Raw genomic sequence first — 12,772 nt, 5'->3', positions numbered from 1 at the left:
CACTCGGCTCCAGGGGGCTCTAATCTCAGCAGATATAAGAATATAGTAACACACATTACAGACATAGGTGAAAATAATTTTTAATTTTCTTTGGTCATGTGTTTCTTTTTCTCCCATTCTTCTTCTTCTCCCTAGTCAAGTACATGCATGCACATGCACACATATGCACACATTCGCACACACATACATACAGACACTACTCATATAGCACTGAAAGCTCACTGTCACCAGTTTTACCTTCTGAAATCCTACTTATTCAAACCTAGCTGTCTCCATAAAGCCTCTTTTATTCCTTAGCAGTGCATAATATTTCCCTACTCTGACCATTTTAGTCTCCACATTATTGACCTTACTTTGTTAATATTTTTGTATTTGCCTCAAACCAAATATAGAATGGCAAGACCAAGTAGGGCATAGATAGTCTCTCTCATGCACCCAGATAATCTCAGAGGCCTGATATATTTCACTGATATATCTTAACTCCTAGTATAATGCCAATCATGAAAAAAACAGTCAATAAAGATATTTTGGATAAAAGTGTGAGCCAATAAATGAGAATGAGCATAGTATGGTTATTGAGAAAACATATACATGGCCAATTATAAAGACCGAAACTGTCATCTGATATAATTTGGCTATATTTGCAGCATCCTAGTTGGCCTTAATGTTTATAATCAAATTTCAATTGATGTGAACCTGAGTTCACTCATTCAGCATGTACTTAGTCAATATTAACTGAGCCTCTGGTCTGGCCAAGGCTCTATGCTAGGAGTCAGGATGCAACAGTGAACAAAATAAGTATCAAGTTTCCTGTTTAAAATGTGGAAACGAACATAAAAATAGGCTTAAATCAATGAGTGCCAGTGAATTCAAAACAATGTTCTTTGGACTATTGAAGAAACATTTTGATAAAACAGCCAAGAAAGAAGTCTCACAAAATAAAGTTATTTCACTCTGGCTTTCCTTCAAGATTTATCTGTAAGACACTGTAATACAGTACAAGCCAGAAGGGAAGTTAGAACAATTTCACCTGAGAACTCTTCTATGCCATTCTTTCAGTCTGAACACTGTTTATCTTGAAAACTTACTGCTCCTGGCCTTGCTCCAAGGCAAGCAATCCAGTGATTCATTTAGGTTTTACTCTTTGGGGATCAGTTTTAAGCAGCAATGGCAAACAGGCTGTCCCAATAAAAACATATCTTAAGGAAAGAAAATTTCATATTTTTCTCCTAATAGACAGGAGCCTCATAAATTTTGGAATTAAGAAATTCCTCTATTCTAGTGGCACTGCCCAGATTTGTTATAAACACGATATCTGAGATGGAAAATACAGACCTGTTCTTTAAAACTAAAAAATCATCCTAAATCTAGATTTGGAGTTATACTTAAAACATAATTTTGGAGTGAACAGAAAAAAAATTAATATTCCCATATTAAAGGAGAATAAACTGTAGGACAAATGATAATTTTAGCTTCACTAAATTTCTTTCAATAGGAATTTACGACCCTTCTCTGCACTAGGCCCTTTCCATGCAAACTGAATTGATTGCTTAAGGCAGTGGTTCTCAAAGTGTGCACCAGGGTGCACTGGCGTGCCCTTGAAGATTTCCAGGAGCGCCCTATGGGATTCTAAAGAAATATGTGCCTGTTGGGGACCAAAAAAACCCACAGGGTTTTTGGAGTTTAGATTTTTTCAGGGATAGAGGTGTGGAGAATTGGCTCTAAACTGACAGTCTGCCCAATCCCCTACCTCACTTGCCTGATTAGGTTGCAAAAGGCTGTTAAGCTGTGGTGCTGGATTGTTGACACTACCCTCCATGTTCCCTGGAAAGACTGGAGGCAAGTTTCTTCTATCTTCTATTTGGTGTAAAGTTAAGATGATATGTATGGTGGGGTTTTCTGCACTCAACATAATTAAGAATAAAAAGAGAGGAATTCTTCAATGTATTGATGAGGAAATGAGAGTTTGCCATTCAAATAGATGCCCAAACATTGAAGAAATCACTAGGACACATCAGGCTCATGTTTCTCATAAACACAATAATGAAAAAACTTAACACATTCATGCTGGGACCTGCCAAATTTACTAAATCTTACTAAGAATGTATCTATATATATAAAAAGATAACTTTTTGTTGTTTTTTTATTTTTAACCCCTCTTTTTTACAAAAAATTCTAAAAAGCATAACTCAAAAAATGTAACATAAAAATGTTTTTTAATGTTAGAATAAGTTTAATTTTGTCCTATTTATTTTGTTTAATTATCATAAAAGCATGCCTGGACTTTATTTTTTTCTTTAATATTTGACTTAATTATTATAACATATTTCTCAGAAATTTGTATATAGTGTGCCTACAATTATTTGTAGGATTTTAAATGCGCCTCGACTTCAAAAAGTTTGAGAACTACTGGCTTAAGGTATAGGGTAAGACTCAAATAAATGGGCTGCCATAACCCAGTCTTCAAAAAATTAACAAATTAGATGGTGGACTCTTTTTATAACAAAATAAAACATCAGACATAGACCTTATTATAGTAAAGAAAGAAATGCACTATATTACCTATCACTTAAAGTACTAGTCTAAACAATTCCATTTTACAGAAAAGTGTTATACAAACTTCTCTTATAAAAAATAAGATAAATAGAATTCTACTAGATGTAAGAAACAGTATAACATATTTTTTAAAGTTTGATTTCCTTATATGACATAAATATATTTTTGCCTCAACTAGATAAATTAAAATATCTTTAAGATTAAACTTCTCGGCATCATTTACATTCTAAAGCTGAATTTAAAAATTGATAAAATTAAAATATACTGAAGATGTTACAGGGGGTGCAATGAGACCTCGGTTCTTGTCTTACTTAAGAGAAAGTATTCAATCAAGAGACAAAATGCAGCAGGTAAAGGAAGAATTTATTGGCTATACAGAAAGAAACTTAGAGCAGCGGTTCTCAACCTGTGGGTCGCGACCCCGGCGGGGGTCGAACGAACAAAACACAGGGGTCGCCTAAAGCCATCGGAAATACATATTTTATTTAAAAATGTATTGTATAATAAATATGTATTTTCCGATGGCTTTAGGCGACCCCTGTGTTTTGGTCGTTGGATCCCCGCCGGGGTCGCGACCCACAGGTTGAGAACCGCTGACTTAGAGAAAAGGGAACGTTGGAGACAAGATCTTAGCCTGAGACTGCCCACTGCTCCCCTGGTTGCAAGTCTCCTGGGCTTAGGAGAAGGAGAGGGTCAAAGAAGACACACCTGGGGGAAGGAGAATGAAGGAGAGAGGGAAAGGCTCAGACATACTCCCAGAAGGGAGAGTGCTGGGACCTCTGTCCTAAGCAATACTAAAGGTAGAGATTTTAGGGGAAGTCTCAGGGGAGAATCTTAATATTCATCAGCATTACAGGTGTATTCTTCTGGGGTCCTGTTCTCCACTGATTGGTTGGCCCCAAGGCAAGAAGTTATTAGTCAATGCAGCTGGTCCTGAGGTCAGCCATGGATTTCCTTTGCAGATTTTGCAGCTTTTCTGGACCTTGAGCTGAACCGCAACTGAGGCCTAGATGTTATTTCTAGCGGTTAATGCTTAAATGCTATTCTCTGGTTTCTAATTTGTTCCTCTTCTAAGGGAGTCTAAAGCCCATGTGACTAGTGATATGCCAGGGGAGGAAAGGTCAGGGAGGATCCAAATTCCATGACCAGTAATATGAAATCAGAAGGTCTATACTCATGGCCAGTTAGTTAAGGGAGGAAAGGTCACCCTGGGGGTGATGTCCTTATTTTCCCAGTTTAGCCCATTGCTAAGCACTCAGTGCTTTTTGCCCTGCTGGCCTTCTGTGCCTGGCCTATAGTCTGTGCTCTGCTCATCTCTGTTTAACTGCTTGCCTACCATAATTATTTATGTACAGTTATAAATTATTATCTATGTATATATTAAAGAGTAATATTCTTATATTTAATCACTTGAACCTATGAATCCACAAATATATTTAGTTTCAACAGTTCTTTTTTTTTTTTTCTTTAATAAATTTTATTAATGTTAATGGGATGACATTAATAATTCAGGGTACATATATTCAAAGAAAACATGTCTAGGTTATCTTGTCATTAAATTATGTTGCATACCCCTCACCCAGAGTCAGATTGTCCTCCGTCACCCTCTGTCTAGTTTTCTCTGTGCCCCGCCCCCTCCCCCTAACTCTCTCCCTCCCTCCCTCCTGCGTCCTCCCTCCCCCCACCCCTGGTAACCACCACTCTCTTGTCCATGTCTCTTAGTCTCGTTTTTATGTTCCACCAATGTATGGAATCATGTAGTTCTTGTTTTTTTCTGATTTATTTATTTCACTCTGTATAATGTTATCAAGATCCCACCATTTTGCTGTAAATGATCTGATGTCATCATTTCTTATGGCTGAGTAGTATTCCATAGTGTATATGTGCCACATCTTCTTTATCCAGTCTTCTATTGAAGGGCTTTTTGGTTGCTTCCATGTCTTGGCCACTGTGAACAGTGCTGCAATGAACATGGGGCTACATGTGTCTTTACGTATCAATGATTCTGAGGTTTTGGGGTATATACCCAGTAGAGGGATTGCTGGGTCATAAGGTAGTTCTATTTGTAGTTTTTTGAGGAACCACCATACTTTCCTCCATAATGGTTGTACTACTTTACATTCCCACCAACAGTGTATGAGGGTTCCTTTTTCTCCACAGCCTCTCCAACATTTGCTATTACCCGTCTTGTTGATAATAGCTAATCTAACAGGAGTGAGGTGGTATCTCATTGTAGTTTTGATTTGCATTTCTCTAATAACTAATGAAGCTGAGCATCTTTTCATATATCTGTTGGCCATTTGTATTTCTTCCTGGGAGAAGTGTCTGTTCATGTCCTCTTCCCATTTTTTTATTGGATTGTTTGTTTGTTTGTTGTTGAGTCTTATGAGTTCTTTGTAAATTTTGGATATTAGGCCCTTATCTGAGCTATTATTTGAAAATATCAGTTCCCATTTAGTTGGCTGTCTGTTTATTTTGATATCAGTTTCTCTTGCTGAGCAAAAACTTTTTATTCTGATGTAGTCCCATTCATTTATCTTTGCCTTCACTTCTCTTGCCATTGGAGCCAAGTTCATAAAATGTTCTTTAAAACCCAGGTCCATGAGTTTAGTACCTATGTCTTCTTCTATGTACTTTATTGTTTCAGATCTTATATTTAGGTCTTTGATCCATTTTGAATTAATTTTAGTACACGGGGACAGGCTGTAGTCGAGTTTCATTCTTTTGCATGTGGCTTTCCAGTTTTCCCAACACCATTTGTTGAAGAGGCTTTCTTTTCTTCATTTTGTTCAACAGTTCTTTATGGATAAATATCAATATGTTTTTATTCATATTGATAAGACTCATTCTACTTACATTGACTATATGTATAACACTTTCATAACTATACACATATTATATAGTTATAGAAAATATTAAGGAAGATCAAATTATTTGGCTAAGAAAAATATACATAATAAGTAACTATGGCAAATTTCAAGAACTCAAAATATTACTATGCATAAACGAATGATTTCCAAGTTCAAATATAAAACATCCTTGAAGGTCTCAAATTACCTCAAACACTATCTTAACATTCTCAAATTCAACCAAGATTAATGCATTTACTTAAAGAAAAATAGAAAGCCAGATGACACTTAATGCTTTTGACAGAAAGAAAAAAGAATAAAATAAAATCTTCTAAATGAATACAGATGTTAAAACGGTCACAAGAAAGCCAAGATTCTCAAACATAATTGGACCAGCTATCATTTATTTCTACAAAACCAAAAAATGGGCCAGATTGGAATTGCAGTTCTTTATGAAGTTTTTTGGGAGTTTTGTTGTTGTTGTTGTTGTTGTTGTTTTGACTGTAGGGTTTTCTAAACTCACTAGAAGTAGGGTAAGAGATGGAAGAAAAAATTCAAAACTGAGTAATATCTTACTGGTATGAACTAAATTATATGTGACTCTGCTTTAAGGATGGGTAAATAGTGAGATAGTCATCCAGGTTTCCTTTTATCTCTTAAAGTATATAATAACATATTTCTCTAAGATTGTGCAGAGGCTGGTCATTCAGCTCTTTGAAAAATGGATACACATAGGAAGTGGGAAACTAATGATTTGAATTGAGTTCAAGATCTTTTTTATACTATTATGCAAATTATTCACTTAGGTTTTCCAGGTACTATCTTTTTTTTACCATTGCACTTACATAAAAGGAAGAAACCTGTCATCCAGACTAAAGATTTACTTTCCAGACTACATGGTTCAAGTTTGGAATATTTAAGATAATTTACTAGACTATGTGATATAAATATGCTGGAAAATTCTAACCTCTTTTAGTAACATTTTAAAAAGTCATGTTTAATGCAATGGGACCCTGTTCTTTTGTATTTTTGCCACCATCTCTACTATTACAGCAACTAGTACACCCACAAAGTTATATAAGAAAATACTCACTTGAACTAATTTTCTCTTGAACTGGTCATACTTTAAGACTGAAGCAAATGAAAAATTATTGCTCACTACCTAATGTTTGTTCTTAGTAACATTCAATACTATTTTATGCCTCCTTTGTTAACTTTGTTTCATTTTTCACCAAATAATTTATTTTGATAAAATATAGAAAACTGTCCCTATGATTCATACTACTCATTATTTTTATAAATTATTCAACAGAGAAATTATAAAAACTCTATAAAATATAATCTAAATTGGACTATCTACTTCAAAATTAATGAATAGCTCATCCTTTATTTTTATGGGTTTATTCAATTGCTGCTTAATTAGAAAAATGCCATTATTCAGACTATAGATCCCTATCACTGTAAAAATGCATGAGATGCTATTATGAAACTATTATTAATTTTAGACACAATGATTTCTTTTCTTTAGCCAACAATAATGAAGAATAAATTAGTATATCAATAAAGTTAAAAGTTGAATTGCCCAAGATACGCACTTCAATGGGAGTATTGATAAATAAGCAAATTGTTATCAAAATTTTTAGCATTTATTTAAATTCTTTCAGAACCACTCTTATTTTCCTTTGTTGATTATTTGAAGACAGATGATAGAAATTCGGTTTAGATATAAGTTCCAAAGAGAAGAAAATGTATTAGCTCTGAGTTTATTTCTACTTGGGACTATAGAGAAAAATAAATAATGCAGGATCAAATCATTCAGTCATCATTATTTTGTTCAGACCATCTTAAAATTGCTTGAATCATAAAGCCCATGAGAACTTCAAGGAATAGAGCCTTGATCATAGAGAAGACAAGTATCAAAAGAACTTAACTTCATTTTTATAAAGATAGATTCATTAACTCAGTCACATCAGCATGACTTTTGTCCACCAAGTTCAACAAATTAATTTTGTTCACCCCGTATCTTTATAATGTTAAAAAAATTATAAAGTGTCATCTTAATAAGTGGTCTCAATAAAAATAGGTCATAATCCCCATACTCATACACTTATTCATATGATTATAATCTAATCCTAACAGAATGATTAACCTTTTCTTCTTAAAGTTTAGCAAATATTATGAAGAAGCACAAGAAACTGGAAAACTAGTATGAAATACCAGTATATCAAATAAAATGTAAGTCATATGCGAACAAGTCAAATGTAGTCAGATCCATGTTTGGTGGCCAACTTTATAATGAATACAGCAGGACTAGTTTCTACAACTCTAAAGTTTATTGTTCAACTATAACACATTCTGCTGCACACCAAACAGAATCTAACATCTTTAGTCTCATAAAGTTTAACTAAAATCAACTAGACAGTGACGTCAGAGAAATGGCAACATTAGAGATACCCCTAACCTCTCCCTTTGAAATTTCAACAAATCCTACAACTATTTGCAGAGAAAAAGCCCCCAGATGAACCTGAAATATACACACCAGATAGACAAAAGTATGATTGTGCAAGAAGGCAGGCCAAAAATAGAATCTGTTCACAGAAGAAAAAAATATGCCAGAGGACTGAAACTTTCTCTTTCCTCATGGACCTGAGAGAGGTAGATACATTGGCACAGGCTTTGTCTCAGAGCTGGAGCTGGGAGAAGAGGAGAATCTGGAGGGAAGGAGCTGAGATAGGGGTGACAACCAAGAATGGAGAGCGGGGCCATTTCTTGGCATCTGCCACACCATGAATTACAAGTGCCGGGTGATTGCAGTTGCTGGGCACACAAAAAGCCCATGGCGCACTCCCCAGAACTGCATGAGAATAGCTTGTGGATATCAGCCCGTGGGGCACTGGGGCTCACTTGATCTGCCGGCAAAGTTTGGCCCAGATACGCTTGATCTGGAATCTGTGCTCCACCTTCTCCAAAGCTCAGACACCTGTTTGCCCGTCAGAGTGTAGTGTATGTGAGCAGGACAACCTTCATCTGTGATCTCTGCTGCAACTGCTCTTGAAGCTCAAACACTGGCTTGTGTGCCAGGGCTGTAATTTGAGTGCTAAGTGTAGTATCAGAGGAGGGACTGGACGGTGTCATCCCAGCCTCCTGGTCCCACATTGCTCCCCTTGCTTTGCAAACAGTGACAGTGGCGGACCCCCCTCAACTGGGTCTCCAGGCTGATCTCTCTTGTGAGAGGAAGGGGTGCCCAGGTGTTGAGACATGGGGGAGGGCCCTGGAGGACCCCTGGTCAGCCATTGCTAGGTCATAAAATTGCAAAGTCCTAACAACAAGCCCCTCCTACCAACCCTACGGTCCTGCCTGTATCATTAGGACAGCAATGCCTCAGCAGAGCTGCACCCAAGAATCTCACAGAGGCATATCTTGTAGTACAGTGCCTCCTACCAGAAAATGGAGTAATTATCTCTTGTTGGGGTTATTAACAATACCACTTGCAAATGCCATCAAGGAAAAAGAAATCAAATATGGATATATAGGCAGAGATGTAACTCAGGTAGATGATAAAAAATCTCCAGGAAAAAAATCTTAATTGCATGGAAACCTTGGAGCTTAATGACAGAGAATTCAAGTTGAAGTTCTAAAAATAGTCATTAAGACACAAGAAAACACTGAAAGGCAAATTAGTGAGCTCAAAAAACAACTTAATGAACAAAAAGTACTTCATCAAGAACTATGAAAAAGAACCAAAAAGGGAAGAAAAACTCAATACACGAACTGAAAAATGAAGTAGCAAGCTTAGGCAATAGAACAGGCCAGATAGAGAGAGAATCAGTGACATTGAAGGCAGGCAACTAGAGATACTAAAGAGAGAAGAAGAGAGAGACTCACAAATTTTTTAAAAATGTGAAAGCCCTACAATAATTGTCTAACTCCATCAGAAAGAGCAATATAAGAATAATGGTTATATTAGAAGAAGAGAAGAAAAAGGAATGAAGAATATATTGAAACAAATAATCAATGAGAACTTCCCAAGCCTGTGGAAAGAGTTAGAGCTTGAATCAAAGAAGCAAACAGAATGCCAAGTTACCTCAACCCAAACAAGCCTACTCCAAGGCACATCAAAATGAAATTATCACAAATCAATGACAAAGAAAAAATCCTCAAGGCAGCTAGGGAGAAGAAGAATACAACATATAAAGGAAGGCCCATTAGGCTATCATCATATTTCTCAGCAGAAACTCTACAAGCCAGAAGAGAGTGGACCCCAACATTTAAAGTACTGAAAGAGAAGAACTACCAGCCAAGAATAGCATATCTATCATGTTCTTCGAATATGAATGGGAAATGAAAACATTTACAAACATTCAGAAGCTGACAGAATTTATCACTGGAAAACCCCCACTACAGGAAATACTAAGGAGGGTTATCAGACCAGATACAAAAAACAAAACAAACAAAATTACAAGTAAAAATTTTAACAAAACCACAATAAAAACAAAGGTGGCCCTGGCTGGTTGGCTCAGTGGTAGAGCATTGGCCTGGCATGCAGGAGTCCCGGGTTTGATTCCCAGCCAAGGCACACAGGAGAAACGCCCATCTGCTTCTCCACCCCTCCCCCTCTCCTTCCTCTCTGTCTCTCTCTTCCCCTCCTGCAGCCAAGGCTCCATTGGAGCAAAGATGGCCTGGGCGCTGAGGATAGCTCTGTGGCCTCTGCCTCAGGCACTACAATGGCTCTGGATACAACAGAGCAACGCCCCAGATGGGCAGAGCATCGCCCCCTGGTGGGCATGCCAGATGGATCCCGGTCAGGCGCATGCAGGATTCTGACTGCCTCCCCGTTTCCAGCTTCAGAAAAATGCAAAAAACCCAAAAAACAAAAAAAAAACAAAGGTAATCTGTGACAACAATAACATAAAAGGGGAGAGGATAAAGATCAGCAGTAACAAATGAGGATGGATTGCAGAAGCACAGATAAAATAATGGACTCTAATAAATATGATAATTTTTCTCTTAATAAACTAATGGTGACCACCTCTAAAAATGCCACTACTGAAACACATAGCTTAAAAAAAGAAAAAAAACAGAAAATAAGAGTATGGAATACCAAACAAAAACAAATGATGAAAAAACAAAAATGAAGAACCAAACAAGAAATAAAGCTATCAGAAAGCAGTATATAAAATGACAATAGAAAATCCTCAGGTGTCAATAATTACACTAAATGTAAATGGATTGAACTCACCAATAAAGAGGCACAGGGTAGCAGATTGGATCAAAAAGCAAAACACAACAGTATGCTGCCTTCAAGAGACACATCTAAGCTATAAGGATAAAAAATAGATTCAAAGTGCAAGGTTGAAAAATGATTCTCCAAGCAAATAATATCCAAAGAAAAGCAGGTGTGGCCATACTCATATCTGACAATGCTGAATACAAGACAACAAAGGTAACCAGAGACAAAGATGGTCATTTCATAATGATAAAGGGGACATTGTATCGAGAAGACATAACACTTCTTAATATCTATGCATCAAACCAAGGAGCACCAAAATATATAAGGCATCTACTAACTGATCTAAAAGTACAAACCAAAAAAATATAATTATACTTGGCAACCTCAATACACCATTGATGGCTTTAGATTATTCATCCAAACAGAAAAATCAATAAAGAAATATTGACCTTAAATGAGCCACTAGAACAAATGGACATACTAGACATCTACTGGACATTTTATCCCAGAACGTCAGAGTATACATTTTTCTCCAGTCTACATGGAGCATTCTCAACAATAGACCATATACTGAGCCATAAAACTAACATCAACAAATTCAGAAAGATTGAAATTATACCAAGCATATACTCTGACCATAAGGCTTTGAAACTAGAATTCAACTGCAAAAAAGAAGTAAATACATTCACAAAATGTGGAAATTAAACAACATATGTCTAAAAAATGACTGGGTCAAAGAAGAAATAAAAGAAGAGATCGAAAGTTATATAAAGACAAATGAAAATGACAACACGACATATCAGAATCTCTGATGCAGCAAAAGTAGTAATGAGAGGGAAGGTCATATCATTACAGGCTTATATGAAAAAACAAGAGAGGCCAAGTAAACAACCTAACATCACATCTTAAGAAACTAGAAAAAGAAAAACACAGGCTACCCAAAACCAGCAGAAGAGAGGAAATGGTAAAAATTAGAGCGGAAATAAATGAAATAGAAAACAGAAAAACTATAGAAAAAATTAATACAACAAAGAGCTGGTTCTTTGAAAAGATCAACAAAATTGGCAAACTCCTGGCAAGACTCACTAAGGAAAAAAGAGAAGACTCATATAAACAAAATCCAAAATGAAAGAGGAGAAATCACCACAGATATCATAGACATACAAAGGATTATTGCAGAATACTATGAAAAACTAAATGCCACCAAATTCAACAATCTAGAAGAAATGGATAAACTCCTAGAACAATATAATCTTCCTAGACTGAATTACGAAGAAGTAGAAAGCCTAAATAAACCAATAAGCAGGGAGGAAATCAAAACAACTATCAAAAACCTCTCCCAAAATAAAAGTCCAGGGCCAGATGGGAAGGCTAGCAAATTCTACCAAACATTAAAAGAGGATTTGGTTCCTATTCTTCTCATAGTCATTCAAAAAACTGAAGAAGAAGCAATACTTCCAAACACATTTTATGAGGCCAACATAACCCTCATACCAAAACCTTGCAAGGACAACACAGAAAAAAGAAAACTATAAACCAATATCTCTAATGAATACAAATACAAAAATCCTAAACAAAATACTCTCAAATTGAATACAACACATTGAAAACCTAATTCATTATAATCAAGTAAGACTCACCCCAGAAACACAAGGATGAAGATGGTTCAACATACATAAAACAATTAACATAATACTCCATATCAACAAAACAATAAACAAAAACCACATAATCCTATCAATAGATGCAGTAAAGGTATTCAATAAAATACAACATTCTTTTATGTTTAAAACACTAAAAAAAATGGGTATAGAACAGGGGTAGTCAACCTTTTTGTACCTACCACCCACTTTTGTATCTCTGTTAGTAGTAAAATTCTCTATCTGCCCACTGGTTCCACAGTAATGGTGATTTATAAAGTAGGAAAATAACTTGGCTTTCTAAAATTTATAAAGCAGAGTTACAGTAAATTAAAGCATATAATAATAATTACTTACCAAGTACTTTATATCGGATTTTCGCTGTTTGGCAGAATAAATCTTTATAAAACAACTTACTATAGTTAAATCTATCTTTTTATTTATACTTTTGTTGATCCACTACCACCCACCGTGAAAGCTGGAATGCCCACTAGTGG

Source organism: Saccopteryx leptura, chromosome 7 (genome assembly GCF_036850995.1).
Source record: "Saccopteryx leptura isolate mSacLep1 chromosome 7, mSacLep1_pri_phased_curated, whole genome shotgun sequence".
Classification (NCBI taxonomy): domain Eukaryota; kingdom Metazoa; phylum Chordata; class Mammalia; order Chiroptera; family Emballonuridae; genus Saccopteryx; species Saccopteryx leptura.
Note: the sequence above shows the minus strand (reverse complement) of the source record.